The 19,538-nt window shown below is 37.3% G+C and overlaps 1 protein-coding gene across 3 annotated transcripts in view; it reads right to left on the reverse strand.

Moving 5' to 3' along the window:
* Nucleotides 1-852: 852 nt before the first annotated feature.
* Nucleotides 853-19,538, reverse strand: part of PURA (purine rich element binding protein A) — a 29,050-nt gene continuing 10,364 nt past the window's right edge. For 2 of the 3 annotated variants that reach the window (XM_045026475.1, XR_006581500.1), the window contains 2 exons: nucleotides 3,446-3,511; nucleotides 853-2,424 (listed from right to left, as the gene is read on the reverse strand). The gene's annotated coding sequence lies outside the window, so the exon portion shown is untranslated. The remainder of the gene's footprint in view (nucleotides 2,425-3,445; nucleotides 3,512-19,538) is intronic. The other variant, XM_045026476.1, reaches the window with a different exon arrangement.

The raw sequence follows: 19,538 nt of genomic DNA on the forward strand, positions 1-19,538 counted from the left end.
AGAAATATCACGACGTAGATAACGTTGGAAAATGTTACACAGTAATCCTGTCAGAAATCTTGGGGAAACATATGTTTTCTGTCTTCCTCAGAACTTAATTTAAAACAAACGGGTGCTTTGGGAAAAAAAACTGCTTCAGGAGATTTTAAAGAACAGCATGAGCTGAAAGACATTAGCCAAAAATTATTAATTTTCTGCATTAAAAATCAGCACTAATAAGAGCCATCTTAAATCAAATAATTTATTAAGTAATTACATGTAAACACTTTATATTTACTAGCAAATACAATGTTTGCTGTTCTTTTAAATAGATAAGTAATTCAAAAAAATAAGAATCTATTATTAATGACAACAGATTGATTAGAGATATCCATTCTACTGTACAGTGAGGAATTTGTTTTATAGTGAAGTTAACATCTTCATTTTTCTTGTTTTGTTTTTTGACTTAAAGGACATAAAACATAAATCTGAGCAGCACCCCAATCTGATGTCAAAGCTGACTTTGGTCTATCAGTGAAGGCTAAACAAGTAATCACCTCCACTCTGGAATTTTAAAAATTGACTTGAGAAGCCAGATGGCAGGCCCTTCATAAACATCTTTCAAAAAATAAATGCCTTTTTGTCATAAAACAGAGAAAATAGTCAAACTGTGAAACACTTCTCTTCTGAATGGTAAAACGAGTATGATTTCATTATTTGCATTCTAGAGTTAACAGTTATCAAGATACAATACAGATACACAAACATATCCACAGAGTTTCTGCAATGTGGCCTATCAACTAAAATATTTTATCGTTCTGAGATTGTTTGGTGCCCAAGTACACTAAAAACAAAAGAATGATAGCTGCTTAGTCAAATGAAAAATAAACATCTTTATTTTTTGCCTACTTTATTTCAATCTTTAAATAAATTTTAAATTAAGTCTGTACAAAGTATACTGTTACAGTATATATTTCTAAGTTAGCTAAAATGCCTAAATATAACAACACTACAATAAGCAGCATATATTGGCACATCTCTAATAAAGATTAACTTGTAAACCCAAAAGTACCACCTGCCACAAAAACCTCTGAGATATTTTGGATCCTTGAAGGAGAGTCATGTTGCGAATACATTAGAGATCAATCCTCCCTGGCCTCTGAAAGGAAAAAATACTTCGCTTTTGATAATTCTGCAGAGAACATGAACATCTTAAAATCGAATTGTTAAAGGGTTAAAATCAGGTTAAAATTAATTTTAAAAAAGAAAACGTCTTTAGGGAACCTTAGGTTAATAAAACAAAGAATTTTAGAAAATCTAATTTATTTTCCCCATCAGTGCTGAGGGAGATGAGGAAAATGATCAGTCAGGACCTGATCCTGTTTCTGTGAAAGCTTTGCCACTGACTTTAAAGGGCACAGGCTTGAGCCTTTAATTTGGACAATGAAAAAGATTTCATGTTCTGCAACTAGTCAATTTCTAGTTGCTTTTGGGTTTACACACATTACCACAAAGTTGCAATCTTTGGGATTCAAACACTAGGGGGAATGCATACAGCCAAAAAAAAATGTTTTCACTAGAATTTAAAAAAAAAATAATATTTTTTATTGAACTTGGCCTTTGCAAATGCTTGTTTTTACAAAAACTTAACACTGATCGTACAGTGTCCCTTTACTCATTATAAAGAGTTTAGCTTTTCAATACATTAGATATTGCAGAGATTCTTGTTCACTGAAAACTGGCTGATAAAAGCCATTTACATTCAAGTATACTCAAGTTTTAAAATGACAAGTTCCAAGTGCAGTTGTTTAGCTGCGTTAGCTTTGAAAATCTGTAACTGTAATATTTCATTAAATTACTTTAGCACTGGGACTGAAGAGCATAAGTGTTACATTTTAAAGAAGAGAATCGCCTCTATACTTTGTTCTCCCAGAAAGAGGCATTTAAATCAATGTTAACTTTTTTTTTTTATTGAAGTTAATCTTACATAAAATATAATGCAATACTGACTGCAGCAGGAACCACAGAAGTGGAACACCATTAAATAAATCTGAACTCACACAGATTGAACTTTGTTAAATATTTGTAAATTAATAAAATATTCACAGGATTATAAAATTACAATATTTACAGTAAGAAAAATCTAGAGTAATATATACCTTTAATAGGCTCTTTTCTCCAATTTGGGATTGCACGGGAATTATGAATATACGAAAGGTTCATAATAAAGCTGCTTTGCAATATAATTTTCCATTAGTGCTAAAGAGAATAATCTATCACTGGCTTTTAAAGTAAGTGACTTCTCAAGGTGGGATGGAGTATTTGAGTACCAAACTGGGAACAGAAGTCCTCCTCAAGCCGTCTGAAGATAATGTAGAACCAGTCTCAATTGCTCAGATTAAAGCTGCTGTACTACAGAACTGCCAGCAGTCAGAACCACACAGGCTGCAAAAGGGGAGGAAAGGTAGTTTTCAGCTCAGAAAGTGTACTTACTGCTGGAAAACTCCAGTCACTATGGACTCCAACAAAGGTTGCAAGAGCTTTGATATGTACTGAGAGCATGAAAACAACAAAGATAAGGAAACATATCTAGGATAAAATTTGTAAATTGTGCTGCATCTCCTTAAAGGGACATTGTTCAGCTCAATAGCTATAGAAAATAGCCTTGCATTATGAACGCTGTAGATAATTAAAATTGAAAGAATTTTTAAAATCCTTTTTTTAATCTTTGCATTGGTCTGTTTAGTCAGCTTCATTTTCTATTCCTTGCTAGCTTTGGTCTCGTGCATACGAGCACAATGCTATTGTGTTTGGTTGCAAACATTACAAAGAAGTGTTTAAATACTTCCAAATCCTGTTTTGGGTTTTTAAGAATAAAATTAACTTTTGTCAAATGTATTGCTACTAATTTTTTTTGTAAAATAACCAGAAAACCTAAATTTGTGGTCTAAACTACCCAACAATGTCCTTTTAAGTTTTGAACATTTCACTATTTGACTCTTCTCTCAACTTCAAAGCATATTTTTGTGAATATTTTAAAAAGAGATCCTGTTCAAATTCTGTTTTTTCCCCTTTATCTAAGTTTCATTTTCTAGTGTATATTTTCAGATAAGTACTTTCTAAGTCTAGGAATGAATATACTGGAACAGAACTACACACGATATTGTGAAATATCAGTCTCCTAATTATTTATTTTTTAGGGGATTTCTATGAGTGCCCACCACCACTGCTTACCTAAGCATCTATAGTCTGAAAAGTAAGTTTCTAAAAAAGTTTGAAATTTTAAAAACAATAATTTGTAAATTCACACCTACATTACCGATAGACGTTCTCTAGGTCCTGTAAGTTCCCTTTTCGGTAGTGCTGAGGAGGAAAACTAGGAAGCAAACTTTGTACCTTTCAATTACCTGAGAGATCACATAATTTATATTAAATGGGGGAGGATAGAGAGGAAATGACAACTGACCTTATAAACAAAGGTATGTTTAGGGCTTCTGATTTCAGGAATAAACCGATATTTACTGGTAAAAGTCTGCCAAAAAACAAAAACAAACACAGGATTACTGGTAAATATTGGTTTATATGGAGAAGAAAAAAATATGTCATTGTGTTCCTGATTTTCATAGGTTAAACTTCTATAGTTCTAAGGAATTTCACACTGGGGCAGATGGAAGAAACATGCCCATGAAATAGGACAGTTTCAAACTGAATTGCTGACCACCCTCTAGCCTGCCACCCATCCAACAGAATATTTTTGGCAAATTAAGTGCCCCAAACCAGAAGCCTTATGTTGAAAGAAAAATAAGATTTAAACCAACAAACCAACCCTGTATGCCTCCTCCTGAATTTCTTCCCCCATTTCCAAACCATTGTAGTTAACTTAGCACTCCTGGAAGATGCTTGACTGACAGACAGCCTGGGAGACTGATGCTCTTTTCATAATTACTTGAAAGAAATTCATTTGTACATAGTATGGTATCTCATCATCCCAACAACCACTTGGATTTCAGCCTTTGGGATTTTGATTGTCATCCTACCACATGAGATATCAGAAAATATACAATATTTAATATATCTTTTAAATAAAGAATTTTCTTATAAGTGGTTATAAACCCTTTCATTTTATTTACATGCTTATTTATTTCCAAAAATAAAGAGTTGGTCCACACTGGACATGAGAAGAAGTGTTAAAAGTTTAACATCTAACCGAAGTACGAAGTACAAGAAGTTCCAGAATTCTGTGGTTGAATCAAACCACAGAAACATACTACATGAGCCACAGACACATTTTTACATATAGCATTATATTCTCAATAATATTTACAAACAAGGTCAAGATGACAAGAAACCCCCATGGAACAGAACAGTGTGTCATGGCTAAAAAGAAAGAACAGCTTTAAAATAACCTAAATACAAAGGGAAAACAAAACTTTACATAAAACTTTTGGACAAAAAAATCCTCATTTAACTTTTCTGGTAGTCAAAATTTAGGATTAAAGTTTATGACATCTTGAATACCAACTACATTTAACTTCCTAAACACAAACTTAACAGCTACAGTAAACCAGCTCACTAAATATGTGAATGGCATTACAAATAGAGATTTCTTTATTTATTGTACCTTTTAAGATACAAGAATGCATGTGACTGAAATACAAAATACCATGGCACTACAGAAGGGATTACACTCCACCAATACACCTGTTTACAAACTGGCCATTTTTGTTGATTATATATTTAAGTCGCAAGATGTATTAATCTTATTAGGTGCTACATACACATGCATGGGAGAACATATGCCATGACAAGAACTGCAGAGAACCTGGACCTTATAATGTTTCATGGCTACTCTCATACATGTAACTCCATTAAGGACCATTACACAGAGGAAAGTCCAAGCAAACAAAGCTTTACTCAGAGATGTGTGCTGAATTACAGGAAGGAATCTTCTTCCAAACATATACTCCAGTTCACCTACATACCCAACATCATGTTGTTGTTTGATTGGGATGGAATTAGTACTTGCAGCCAGCTGATCCCCTCCCACACTGATTTTGGCCCTTGAATATTCACCTACTGGACATGCCTCCATCTTGCCCAATTTCCCGCCCTCCTCCCCCCAGCTGCAGCATTAGGGGCGGACAGTTGCTGCATACAGGTCTGCCCCAGTACATGACATTCCCTCCTGAACAGATTCTCCACTTTTTGGCTTTCTAGCCCAGCAGAGTGCAGCTTGGCCTTAAAGCAGACCTTGAAAGGAAATATTTATACCCTTTTCTTTATCTTTATGGTGGCTGAAGAAGATCTGAAAGAGTTTTGTTTTTAAATGAAGGTTTGTTTTCCTACCTGTTTTTTATATTAACAATTCAGGTCTTGTCTACCTTGTGTTTCCTGGAATACGACGGATGATTAGGGACTGAGTAGATTTATGGTATCAGATATCTGGGAAATGAAATCTGATCAATTAAGGAATTAAGTTTTTTTTTGTTTTTACTCAGACTACTTAAAACTTTTATTTTTAAGTTTAACTTAAAAATAAAAGTTTTAAGTAGTCTAACAGCTGAAAACCACCCGAAGAGGCAACATCCTTGGCCCTTATATCTACCTATCTAGGTATTTATATGGACCCAATCATGGTATTATCTGAGTGCCTCCCAAGTGTTTAAAAACAGAACAATATTTTTTTTCTACTGATCCTAGCCTTCATTTAAGAGCTGAGAGCCCCCCCAATCCACATACCTGGGTCCTCCTAAGAGACCCATAGTAAGTAAAATGGGAAAGACAAGACTTGACATTCCTCATATGTCCATGTTGAAAAACAAGCAGAAAAACATAACATATACAGCACTTTTTCCTCTTCAGGTCTTTGACACTCACATTAAGCTCAACCCAATGTGTAGACAAGAACAGAACCTCATTTATAGAGCCGCAACAATAACTTAAATGTATACTCTAACTACAGTCATTTAAAGGCAGATCGACTTAATACATCTGAAAAAAATCATACTACAAATTAAATGCCTGCTCTTAAAAAAAACAACATAAAAATAGCCTTGCAGTTGCGTAATTTGATGTACATCCTAGAAAAAGAATTACCACTATTACTAGCCAGGTATGCAATCAACACAAGAAGTCTTTTCTGATTTGTCCATACACATTTCTCTATTTAATCCCAGATTAAAATGTAACAAATATGAAAACTTTAATTGTTAAAGGCCTGATGCTGCGGAGCCATTTGGTCATCATGGGACTCCCACTGGACTCAATGCACATATGCAGGATCAGAGCCCAAATCACCTTATAAACTGGATGATATACTTTAAACTACAAATATTGAGTATTAAATTGAAATTAATGCTGGGGTGGGGAAATCTCTGCTTTTTAAAAAAAAACAAAAATCCTTTCAATGGGGAACTGCCAACTCATCAAGAAAAAAAAAATCAGGAAAGTCCTGGAGACCTTTTAAACTATGGTATTAAAAACCATTAAGTGCTTAATGCACTCTGACCTCAGAATAGTGCTCAGAATCTGGAGTAAAATCCAAGCAATTAAAAATCAGGATCATGGGCTAAAACGTGGGAAGGATCCAAAATATGAGTTTTACATCAGAGGATATATTATCACTAAGTGCCTTATAACAAATGTAGTTTACTTGTGGCCTAACAATCACAGATTGAAGTAACAAAGTAAATTGGAGATCAGACTAGTAGTCTTCCTAGTCCAGTACCCTGTCTGACAGAGGATTCTCCAGAGGATGATGAGGGCGCATAGATAGTGGCATAGTAGTCCCAATTTCTATCCCATTCTTCATGCACCTTAATTTTTTTAAACCCCAAGAATGTATCCGAGGTATTGCTAATTATTTCTTCCATTGTGTTTTTTTTTTTTTTTTTTTGCATTCCTCAGCATTGAATTCCACCTGCCTTCATGCTGCCTATTCAGCTAGCTTTGCCAGGCCCTTCTTAAGCTCCTCAGCCTTTTCTAGACTTGGGTAACCTAAATAACCTCACTGTTCACCCTCTTTCTAAATCATCAGTTAATATTAGGGCTGTTGATTAATCACAGTTAACTCACGATTAACTTAAAAAATTAATCATGATTAATCACACTGTTAAACAGTAGCATACCAACTGAAATTTATTAAATATTTTTTGGATTTATGCTACATTTTCAAATATAATGATTTCTATTACAACACAGAATACAAAGTGTACAGTGCTCACTTTATGTTTTATTACAAATATTTGCACTGTAAAATTATAAGAAATAGTATTTTTCAGTTCACCTCATAAGTACTGTAGTGCAATCTCTATCGTGACAGTGTAATTTACAAATGCAGATTTTTTTGTTACATAACTGCATTCAAAAATAAAACAATGAAAACTTTAGAGCCTTCACATCGACTCATTCCTACTTGTTCTGCCAATGGCTAAGACAAACAAGTTTGTTTACATTTACAGAAGATACTGCTGCCTGCTTCTTAATTATATCACCTGAAAGTGAGAAAAGGCATTCACATGGCACTTTTGTAGCCAGTGTTGCAAGGTATTTACTTGCCAGATATGCTAAACATTCATATACCCCTTCATGCTTTGGCCACCATTCCAGAGGACATGCTTCCATGCTGATATGCTCATTAAAAATATAATGCTTTAATTAAATTTGTGACTGAACTCCTTGGGGGAGAATTGTATGTCTTCTGTTCTGTTTTACCCACATTCTGCCACTCTTATAGCAGTCTCGGATGATGACCCAGCACACGTTCTTTTTAAGAACATTTCACAGCAGATTTGACAAAACGCAAAGAAGGTAACAACCTGAGATTTCTAAAAATAGCTACAGCACTTGAGCCAAGGTTTAAGAACTGAAGTGCCATTCAAAATCTGAGAGGGACAAGGTGTGGAGCATGCTTTCAGAAGTTTTAAAAGAGCAACACTGTGATGCGGAAACCACAGAACCTGAAGCACCACCACAAAAATAAATAAATAAAAATCAACCTTCTGCTGGTGACATCTGACTCAGATGATGAAAATGAACATGCATCAGTCCACTCTGCTTTGGATCATTATTGAGCAGAACCCATCATCAGCATGGACGCATGTCCTCTGGAATGGTGGTTGAAGCATGAAGGGACATATGAATCTTTAGTGCGTCTGGCATGTAAATATCTTGCAACACTGGCTACAACCATGTTATAAGAACGCTTGTTCTCACTTTCAGGTGACACTATAAACAAGAAGCAGGCAGCATTATCTCCTGCAAATGTAAACAAACTTGTTTGCCTGAGCGATTGGCTGAACAAGTAGGAGGACTGAGTGGACATGTAGGTGCTAAAGTTTTACATTGTTTTATTTTTGAATGCAATTTTTTTTGTACATAACTCTACATTTGTAAGTTCAACTTTCATGCTAAAGAGACTGCACTACAATACTTGTATTAGATGAATTGAAAAATACTATCTCTTGTTTTTTTACACTGCAAATACTTTTAATCAAAAATAAATATAAAGTGAGCAGTGTACACATTGTATTGTGCTGTTATTGAAATCAATAGATTTGAAAATGTAGAAAACATCCAAAAATAATAATAGAATACCATTTATTTAAATGTTTAACAGCGTGATTAATTGAGATTAATTTTTTTAATTGCTTGACAGCCCTAGTTAATATATTAAACACGGGTTCTAATATGAAACCTTAAGGCACCCACTGTTAGTTTTTATCATAGGAAAAAGGTTAACAGTACCTTCCTATTGTTTTCTGTTCCTTAGCCAGTTTCTCATCCTCCAGGACTGAGATTCTGTCCTGCACCATAATCTACTGGTAGTCAAGGAGCCTGATATGGCTTCCTGATTTTTAAACAGCCAAAAGTGAGAGCAGTCTAGGGCCTATATATACATCAGTAGAGAAAAGGCAAAACGCAGGCACACTGCACTCCCACTGACAGCAGGAGGGGGCAGCTGGTATATGAGCCAGCTACACCACTTTACACCAGGACTCTCCCAGGCTGGGGGAATTCTCAGATGGCCACTTTGGACTAGGATTCTGACCACTTTGTGGTGCTGGAGTGATACGCAGTGGCCAAAACGAGGAAGATAACCTGCCCCCCCTCCCAACAGTACTTTACCTCTCACCCTAAACTTAGTTTCCTTAGTAGCATTTTGGGAGGAACTGTCAAAGGCTTTTAAAATATCAAAATATATTAGGTCAGCTAGTCCTACATTACCCACTATTTTGTCAACGCATTCAAAAAAATCCTAGTAGATTATTAGAGGGTCAATTTTCCTTTGCAAGCCAGGCTGGTGTGGCCCTATCGTGTTCCTCTAGATATTTTATCATTTCAACTAGACTACCTGGTGCTGAAGTAAGAGTCTTTGGTTTGTAATTCTCAGGCTCACCCTTAATGTCTTTCTGAAAAAGAGGTACAATATTTACTACTGTTTAGCCCTCAAGTATACTGATCTTAATGAGACATTTATTTTAGTTAGCAACTCAACCATTTCATTCCCAAGTTCCTTCAGAACTCTTGGATGAGCTCTGATCTTGGTTGTAACAGGGCTTTAATTTATTAGCTTGTTCCAGCTGCTCCTCTTTGGACATTTCAGTCTTTTTGGATAAGGAAGATGAGGTACTCTTAAAGAGCAGATCAAGTTCAGGTATCTCTCAAACTCTTCTGCTATGAAACTGATGCAGAGATGTCACTCAGCTTCTCTGCAATGTCCTTGACCTCCTTAGTTGCTCCTTTTACAGCCTCATACTTCAGTGAACCCAAATTCTCTCATAGCCTTCCTGCCTCTAACACAATTCAATATTTCATTTGCTCTCAGGTCTTCAAAATCCCTCTTAACCCTAATTGCCATTTTACATGTTACCTGCCCTAGGTTTCTATCCACTTCACTCGAGTTGGGCTTCCATTTTCAAAAAAATACTTTGACTCCAGTAACTCTTATACCTTGCCATTTAACCATACTGATTTATGTCTTGACTCACTGCTTTCTTTCAGCTTCAGGGCCATGCACACCTTCTTGGATGTTTATGAACTTTTGCGATACTTAGGTGTCCTCCTTGCTGAGTCTAAGGATTTTACCATCAACTCTTTTGATGTTAGTGTCTTTTTGACTAACAGCCTCATTTTCCTGAAATCTTCTTTTCCTAAGTTTAGTATCACCTGGTTCGTTTTAAGATATTATTTCTCCTCTCCTGAGGATGTTGAACCTATAATTATACCATGGTCGTGATTACTTAATGGTTGAACTATAATTATTTCTTAAATCAATTCTTGTGTGTTATTTAGTCCTAAATCAAGAACCTCTCTTGAATAAGCTGTTACAAGAAGCAATCATTTAAGGTGTCAAGAAATTCCTTCACCAAACTGTGCTCTATTGTGACCTGACCAGATCATACATGGGTAGCTGAAGTCACCCCTTATTACAGTTTTATGAAGATTCAACTCCCTCTTTGCTCTCCTTCAACAATGAGCAGTCAATAGTGTATTCCTGACCAAGAAGACAGTAATACATTTGTATCTTTACAACTTGGGATTTGTCTCTATGCAGATTCTAATGTATGACCCTCAACTATAATTCTCTCAGATTCGATGGAAACGTTTTAGATATAGGGCTACTCCACCATCTCTATTACTTAATCTGTCTCTCCTCTATTGTTTATAGCCAGGTAATACAGTATATCTGATTTTTATGATTCCACCATGTTTCAGTAATGCCTATTATATCAAGGTCCTCTTCCATTGCCAGGCATTCTAGTTGATCTATTTTTAAGCCTCTCACACTGGTACAAAGACACTTACAGTTTTTATTTTTGGCTGTGTGCCTTTTTCTTAGTTAACTCCTTAGTCTGACACCCTGTTCCTTTTCTAGACTGTACTATTGCAATCTCAACCTGCCTTTGCTCCATTTTCCACAGCAAATTCTCTTCTAGATGCAAAGATCTCTTTCTATTACTGACAACCCGAGCAGATGCCCTAGTCCGATCCAACTGCTCCATTGCACCTGTCAGCTCATCCTCATCTCCTAGTTTAAATAATCTTCTCAAAACCTTATCAACTTTCTGTGCCACCAGTCTGGTTCCACTTGGGTTAAAGCAGAACCCAATCCATTCTAGATAGGCCCTCCTTACCTGCCAAAGCTCCTCAGTGCCTAATTTATTTACTCTCCATACTCTTTACACCCTCTTCTCAGCTACCCATTAACTCTCTAAAGCGCCTCTCTGTCTAGCAGGCCCTGCATGTAGCAATAAGAGCATTTCAGAAAAAGGTACCACTATAAATCCTAAACTCAAGCCTTTTTCCTAATTATCTAAACATCTCCACATCCCGGATCCCAATATGTACCACAGCCACAGGCTTCTCCCCAGCACTCATTAGAAGTTTACCTAGATATCGCTGAGATTTTTACCTTTGAACCTGTGAAGCAAGTCAGCAAACAGTTCTCACAGTAACCCTGTATTTGGCTATCCATATTTCTAATGATAGAATCTTCTGCCACCACAGTACATCAACAATTCACAACTATCCCCATTTTCTGAAGGGGCCTACTTTTGTGTGTGAAGAACAGTCACTCTCCTCTCTCAAAAGGTACATCCTCAATTAAGGGTTTGTCCCTTCATTCTGCCTTGCTGCTCTCCAATCATAAGAGGCTTTCTCAAGTGGACGACTGATGAAGCCAACCCTGAGATAAAACCAATCTACAATATCTATATATGTTGTCTTTGTATAGAATTCCATCTCTCCCCTCCTGTAGTGCAGCGACTCTGGCCTCAAGATGCAATAATGGGGGCTCCCAGGACTACCAGTTCCTTGCATTGCTTGTACAGATGTGCCATTTATCCACAAGGCAAGCAGTCATTTTGTATCTGGTGCAGTAATTTAGGTAGTTGCCATCAAATTAATCTGCGCTACCTCCATAATCAAACTAGGAATTATGACTTTGTTACTGGGGGAAAGGGATAGCTCAGTGGTTTGAGCATTGGCCTGCTAAACCCAGGGTTCAATCCTTGAGGGGGGCCATTGAGGGATCTGGGGCAAAAATCTGCCTGGGGATTAGTCCTGCTTTGAGCAGGGGGTTGGACTAGATGACCTCCTGAGGTCACATGCAACCCTGATATTCTATGATTCTAAAGCTTTATCTTTCAGTTAGAAGCCAAGGTCTGATTTGCTTTACTTTGGCCCACCAACTAAAGAGTTTGAGTCAGCACACAAGTTACTATAAAGCATGGCAAAAGCCTGCAGAAACCAATTTCCCAGGACTTTCATTGCCTAATGCAGCATGGAAGCCCAACATATTTTTTGCTGAATCAAGCTCTTAATGCAGTGTGATCAAAAGGCCTATCTGCAAACTGAACTACATATGCTGACCAAAAGAGAAACCATAATTACATATCAGTTTAAAGAATTTAATTCACAAATGTTAATTGCAGAAAATAGCTCTTAGGCCATCTAGTCCATCACCCTGCAGCACTGAGAGACCTCTACAGAATCCACATCACTTGTTCTCTGTCTGGTCTTGCCTTGAACAGATATGCCCCAGTGACAACAACTCCGTTATCTCAGCCTGTAGGCAAATTATTTAATAAAAATCTCTGTCCTAGAAAACCTGAATTCTCTCTTTCTCTTACACAGCATTTTTATATAGGATTGCACCTCTCTATTAAAAACAAAACATCCTGATAAACCAATGGCAAATTATGGACTCTCCTGCTCATCAGCTGATTGGAAGTTATAATGCAATCTCTCATAATCATAGAGTCAGAGTCACAGAATCTAAGGCCAAAAGGGACCACCAGATCTTCTAATCTGACCTCCTGCATATCACAGGCCCTCATGCACCCTTCTAATTACAATCCAGTCTCAAAAATCTTGGCAACTTGCCCAGAAATTGAAATGTTAGCTCTGCTGGACCAATGCAGAAAGCAGGTTCTAAAGACATGAGCTATTCTCTGAAGACATGCTGCCCAGCATTCAGCCTCTCAAGATTGTAGCAGGGGACTGCCAGATTTGAGCACCTGTGCTGATCTCAAATTACATTATATTATAGAAGGAAAAAGGCAGACAATGGTAGAACAGGTCCCAAACTTTGGTAGACCTCCTGCACACCTAGAGTGGGGTTCACATGGACAACACATCTCAAAGAACCACAACTGTCTACCTATGTGCTACTGAAAAATCAGAATTCTTGATCATTGCTGGTACCTAATCATCCAGCTGGGGACCCAATAAACTCCTAAGGTTGTGAACCTGGATCACAAAAGCCAGAAACACCCTCCCAAATGAGAAAACTGAAATCGCTCCCTGTCAATTCTTCAAATCGTTTCCTCCAGCCAAGAATTCTTAGTCTTGTATGGGCTGACCCTCTGCCAGTTAGTCTTTATTCAAGCTCCAGTCTCAGCTAGGCACTGGGTAAATTACTACACTGTGCCAGATTACTTTGGATGAAAACACAGAACTAGGTTTCACACATCCCTTCCCGTACTAACACCATAGCCCGTATTCCATCACAAACCATGCTTAAAGCTCCCCGCACACACTGAACAAAAGCACAAAACACAACTCTGTGGAATGCTTAGCGCAGGTGACCAAGTATCCAGGACTGTGATATGGGATCTCTCAGAAAAAAGGGAACTGAGCCACTCAAGACGGCCTCCATATACTCCTGCTAGGGTCAAAACCTCTTCCTGGCCAAGTTAACTAATAGCTCTACATAAATCAGCTAAGACATCTGCTTATCTGCCACCAGGCGGACAGCAACCAGCAAAAACCCCGATGCATAGTCTCAGTATCACTTTCAGGGCTAACCAAGATTGGTGTGGGTCAAGATGACCTGGGAATTCAGGTGTTGTCACAGCTGTTTTTCTACAGCCTTCTCCACAAAACAGAATATTCAAAACAAAGTGATAAAACGAAGAGTTTGTCAACATCAAGATTTTTGTTTTGAGCAAGGGCCTAATCATTTTCTTAAGTAGGCACTTTAAAAGAAGTATCATCTAGCGGACTCTGTCAATCAGCTCTTATAACAGCCTTCACACCTTCCCATTGGTTCTCACTAGCCAAGAGGGATATATATGTAATTTACAAGTTCTAGCCTAAAGCTTTCTCAGCATCTCTGTGACCAACAGTAGAGACAAATTAGCCTTTCTTCCCCTCCTACACAGCTTCAGAATAGGATTTCAAAAACTCTGTGCCATATTCAGTCAGGCTTAGTACACAGCTTCCATCATTAGCTCTAATTCCTCTCTCACTACAGTGTCCTATGAGGAAAAAGCCAAGGATGAGACTATTGTAGGGGCCTCCGTTACTTATAGTCAATTGCAGAAGTAACGATAAGCCAACTGGCCATCAGAGCAGACTGAGCAGTATTATCCCCAAACAGGAGCCATTAGCCTCTGAGGTTGGGCTGAAGAGGGAGGATCCTTCAGCCTGATGACAGCGGTGGGTTAGCAGCCCAGAGTACAACATCCATGTCCGAAGTACCCTGTAATCCAAGCTCAAAAACAAAATGCCGAGGGTGGCCAGGAATTGACATGGATACAGAAACTACCTACGACAGTCCCCTGGTGGTCATCAGGAAATCCCAACGCATCTGAGAAGAGACATCATCTACACGCAGAATGAAATCAACCCAACGTAAGTAGAACTCTAGTTACCAGTGCAGGCTGTCCTTTGCATTAAACTTCTTACAACCAAATTTTCCTCTCAGTTACACCGGTACAACCATACTGGCATCAGAGATACAGAAAAGCTTCACAGAGGAGAATCCAGCAATCTCCCTTTTGTACTCTTACACATCATGTTAACTGATTTTTAAAGATATAGACCTGATGTGCTCTTAGTCTCTCAACACTTCACTCCGCTTTTAGGTTTTACTGGAATTGCAGGTTGCAGAGTTTATATCTTGTTCCCAGTGAACTGTACAGCTCTGGAATTGTGAGTGGGATTCTGTTTCCCCCACTCACCATCTGGGATCTACTGTGTCACTACTGCTCACTTGCCAGTGCAGATTTTACACTACCATGGAACTTGGGGTGCTAGACATGCCAGTCTCACAGAACAAATGAAGTTGAGGTAGTATGCACTAGCAGGCACAGTATTCACCTTTGACTGATAAACTAATGTCATTGTCTGTGGCCCCAATGTCTGACAAAAGGTACTTCAAAAGAGCACAGCAGGTACTATGCCACAGCAACTATTCATCCTCCTCCCTTCACCCAAAGGACTTCCTCTGATCCTTCCCAACGTAACACTTCTGAAAAATATTTCCAAGAACTGTTGCAGAATGCGGCTGCCTGCTTGGTAAGAGAACTGGTAACACCCAGCCCCTTATGAGGTACCTTGGTTAATGATCAGACAAAAAGTTTGAGAGTTAACTGATGATAAATCGGCCCATTAATCTAGGCCGGAGGTGCTTGAACAACCCTCTTGCAGTTTTAGAGCATACATCTTCTTCAAAGCCATCCAGCTCTGCTGGACCGTTTTCTTCCCATCCTGAAGTTCTATGTAAAGCAGGCCTGGTCCTTCTCAGTTCCGGGACCACAATTATGGGCTCTCCCCTGAAGGAGGCCAGAGTCCACCTGGGGCTATCTTCAAGGCAAGATTTCAGTACAAAGCCTTTCTATCTGTGTTAGTACACCTTGCTCTCCTTTTTCATAACCTCTTCCAGTTCAAATCACTTTCTTTGTGCCCAGTTTGCTGGTGAGAGCAAATAATTTTCCTGAGCCAGTGGATCCCGTTTTGGTTTATTTCTTTTAGTTTCATACAATGTCCTAGATGTGTGGAAACCAACACTAGAAAATAAATCCCCGCTTTACCCTTCATTTCCCATATACTTCTCTAATCACAATTTTATGTGCCTTGAACTACCTAATTAGCCAGCAGAGAGTTTGGTACTCAGTTCCTATATGCAATCTAGGGCTATTAAGATTCATCACACTGATAAACTCAAACATATGACCCTGATAACCCTCACACGCTTTGTATTTCACAAATCATGGAATAAATTTTAAACCACTATATAAGATGATTTTACATGGCCTTCATGGATGCCACTCCGCCCTGTTCAGAGAAATGACAGTTTTCACAGTAACTAATATGCTTCAAAAGACAAAAGCAGAGGGAGACTAAAAAAACCAAAAACAAAGCAAACCAAAGACAACAATCTAGCATGAACGTGTGAGTGAGGAGATGGAGTAGCACTCGTTTGAGAAGACGTGAATAACCGATTCCTGGCCTCACCACTCCAACATACAAATTCCTTGCTGACAAAATTTAGAGAAGCATTTTTCTTTTGCATTCAGACCATTACTCTCAGTAATTCCAAACACACAAGAGATCAGTTTTAAAAGAATGCCAAACATTTTAGGTCCAAAGTTTAGGTTTTGGCTAACAAAATTTCTAATGATACTAGGTTTAGAGAAGTTCATTAAATTAAAATTCCATGAGCTTTTAAAATATATATCTATCACATCACACCTCCCTGCCACGTTTGCAACCCACACACAAAGCTTTTTGCACAATGGTAGAGAACCAGAGCGTTAAACTGACTGAAACCAAAGTGAACCTAGCCAGTGTAAAGGGGCACCATTAATCTCGTTTTTCTCTCAAGCAACATGGAAGATTCCCACTGATGAAAGATTAGAGAAAAAAATCTCAGATTAGTTTGTCTTTTTTGTCAAAACATCATTTTGACAGCACAGTGTCTGCAATCAGTTTCACTGTTACACTACCAAAACTTCACTATACTCAGTTCCCCCCATTTTTGTGGGGGAGGGTAAAGAGGAGTAAAAAGCTTTATGAAGTACAAAGAATATTTTTTAAAAAAATAATAAAATGTGGTTGTTAAAAGCACAAAAACTGGCAGGGGACTCAGAAGCAGAGGTAGAACCTGCAACTACTTTAACCTTTTTTCAAACAGTCTAGATATCAAAACTGACCTTGACTTTTCACTATCCAAACTGAGTTTACAGAAAAAAAGTAGACAGCTAACATGGGAGGTGAAAAGTGAAGGTAAAGTAAACCTGGAAAATTTAAAAAGCTAATGTATTAGCATACTAACAGATTTTTTAAACAATGATTTTTAATTTAAAAAAAAATCTTGACAGTGTTCACTAGCAGAAAACTCTCCCGAATTAACTTCAGCAAATTCCTGTCTTTCTGAAAACTACCATGAATTAGGAGTAGATTTCTGAATGAGCAATCTGATTTCTAACTAGCCGATCATACACGGATGCTCATTTTCTACAAACTGAGTTGGTAACAAAACAGAAAATTCAGCACTGCTAGTTTTATACTCTGAGTTTTCATGTTTTGTGTAAGTTCCCATAAAGTTTAAACCTGTTTTAGCATTCTTGTACATCAATGTCAGGATATCCAACTCCATCCCCGACAGCTTTGGAAATAATAGGAACAAGTCAATCAGATTTGGTATATGCCCTGAAATGGAAAGTCTGGACTTAAAAAAAAAAAAAAGTTAGCGTCTATGAAAGCTGCTGAATCCACTGAAGTCCTCGATCCAAAAAGGTTAGCTTATTTTTTGCTTAAAAAGCTTTAAATGTTTATCCTAGAGAAATTAAAATGGAGGAGAGAGACCTTTGAGGAAGGGGGAAGAAACATGTAAAGGAGCAAAAATATAACATAGTAACCCTTGTAAGGCTTTGAGGAAACTCTAAGGGTTTTTTAGCTTCTTAAAGGCCAGAAAAAAAAATCCAAAGGTCAGTTTGAGAGTTTACAGGTACTAGATTACATAAAGATGGAAGCATAACGCAAAGAAGCATAGTCAAGAACTTCAGATTTTAATTATTAAAAAGATGTATGCGTTAGGCATTAGATAAAAATGCATATCTACCAAATCTTCACTGACAAAAATTACTTGGATATGAAAAATCACTTCAATTTATAATGTCAATATTTATCCTTTCCCCACTCCTCCCACTCCATTCCTCCCCAAATTCAACTTTTTTTTTTCTTGGGAGACGTATAGCACCACTGCATTAGAACGTACAAGAAATGAAAACAGTGAGTACAACTGATATAGATCCATTGACTTTTTATTACAAATTTACTTGATCACGTGGCTTCAAAAAGTTTAAATCAATACCCTATTTTCTGTATGGCAGTACAAAGCAAAATCTATTTTACAAATTAAATACCTAAAAATTTGACAAAAATAAAGTTTTATGGAAAACAGTTATAAAAATCTTAAATCCCCTTTTACGAAGGTAAGAGGTAACATTCCCTCCCCACCCCTGCAGTCGTTATACAATATTAATATTCATCATTTTTAGAATAGGTAGGTATATTTTATTTTGCTGTTAGCATACAAATCATACTAATAGCTTTATTTGTATATACTCCAGTTACTGCATGAATGCCATCTGATTGTAATATAATCAACTCTCTTTAACTGAATCCTAACTTACATTTAATAGTTTGCATAGTTTGAAAGGGATAAAGGTTATACTACAGCTAATCATAAAAAGAGTGGTTACAGTGCTATTTTTAAAGGCAACAAAGTAATTGCTCCCAAATGAAGTTATCGGTCTGTTCTAGGCAGGGGTTAAAATTACCAGCGGCTTTCTGCCTTGCCTGATGTGACTATTATGTCTCACTAGCCACTCAAAGTGGACAGCCTCTCTAGAACGTCTGAAAAGTTCTTAGTAAACTGCTAGTTTTGCACTACTTCTCAAAGAACGCTACACTGAGCAAATTTCAACCCCTGCAAGGGATACTTAAAAAAGTGACACTGTCAAGTATTTTTTTTAAATAAAAGGTTTTAATTTTTAAAACTCTCCATTGTGTATGATGCCCTCTAAGAAGTTTGAAAATAAACACCCACTCCTCACCCCTATACTGCATTTTTCTGTTTGGTGACAACTGAATTTCCCCCCTCCACTTCATAGGGTGCAAAAGCCAACTTGGCTTTACTTGTAAACTTCCTTGTTGTCATAGGCATCTTCAATGATTTCCACAGTTTTCTGGTTTGTTAGCTAGCTTTTGCTCCCCCTGTGGCTGGATGGCTGCCTCTTGCAGCACAAGCAGAACAATAAATAAGAGGCATGAATCAACAGTGGCTAATTTTTTTATTTAATTTATCAGAGACAGAGCAATTAATTTTTTTTAAAACAAAAAAATGAACTTAGAATCTGGAGGACATTCTCCATTAGATTATAACCGCTTTAAAGAGAGGTCATATTTTAATTATAAATTACTTGACAGTGTCCCTTTAACTTAAAAATAAATGAATGTCAGTATTGCAATGAATTTCAAGTTTTCTTGCAGTTAGTCATATAAAGTAGTTTTATCATGCTCTTGGACCTTTTCTACAAGACATTTAAAAGCATATCATCAAGGAAAATATAAGGCATATTTTTCAGGAATTAAATTTCTTGGCACATTTGAGCATACTGTCTTTTTAGAACAACACATATGGTCAAATATACCATTACCTTTATTAGTCTAACATTAACAGGGTTTTCCAACTGTATTTTGTTTTAAATACTGAGATAAAGAATCTTGGTAAAGTACCGAGCACCTCAGGAAAAAAAATGAGATGC

The sequence above is a fragment of the Mauremys mutica genome, chromosome 8 (genome assembly GCF_020497125.1).
Source record: "Mauremys mutica isolate MM-2020 ecotype Southern chromosome 8, ASM2049712v1, whole genome shotgun sequence".
Taxonomy (NCBI): domain Eukaryota; kingdom Metazoa; phylum Chordata; order Testudines; family Geoemydidae; genus Mauremys; species Mauremys mutica.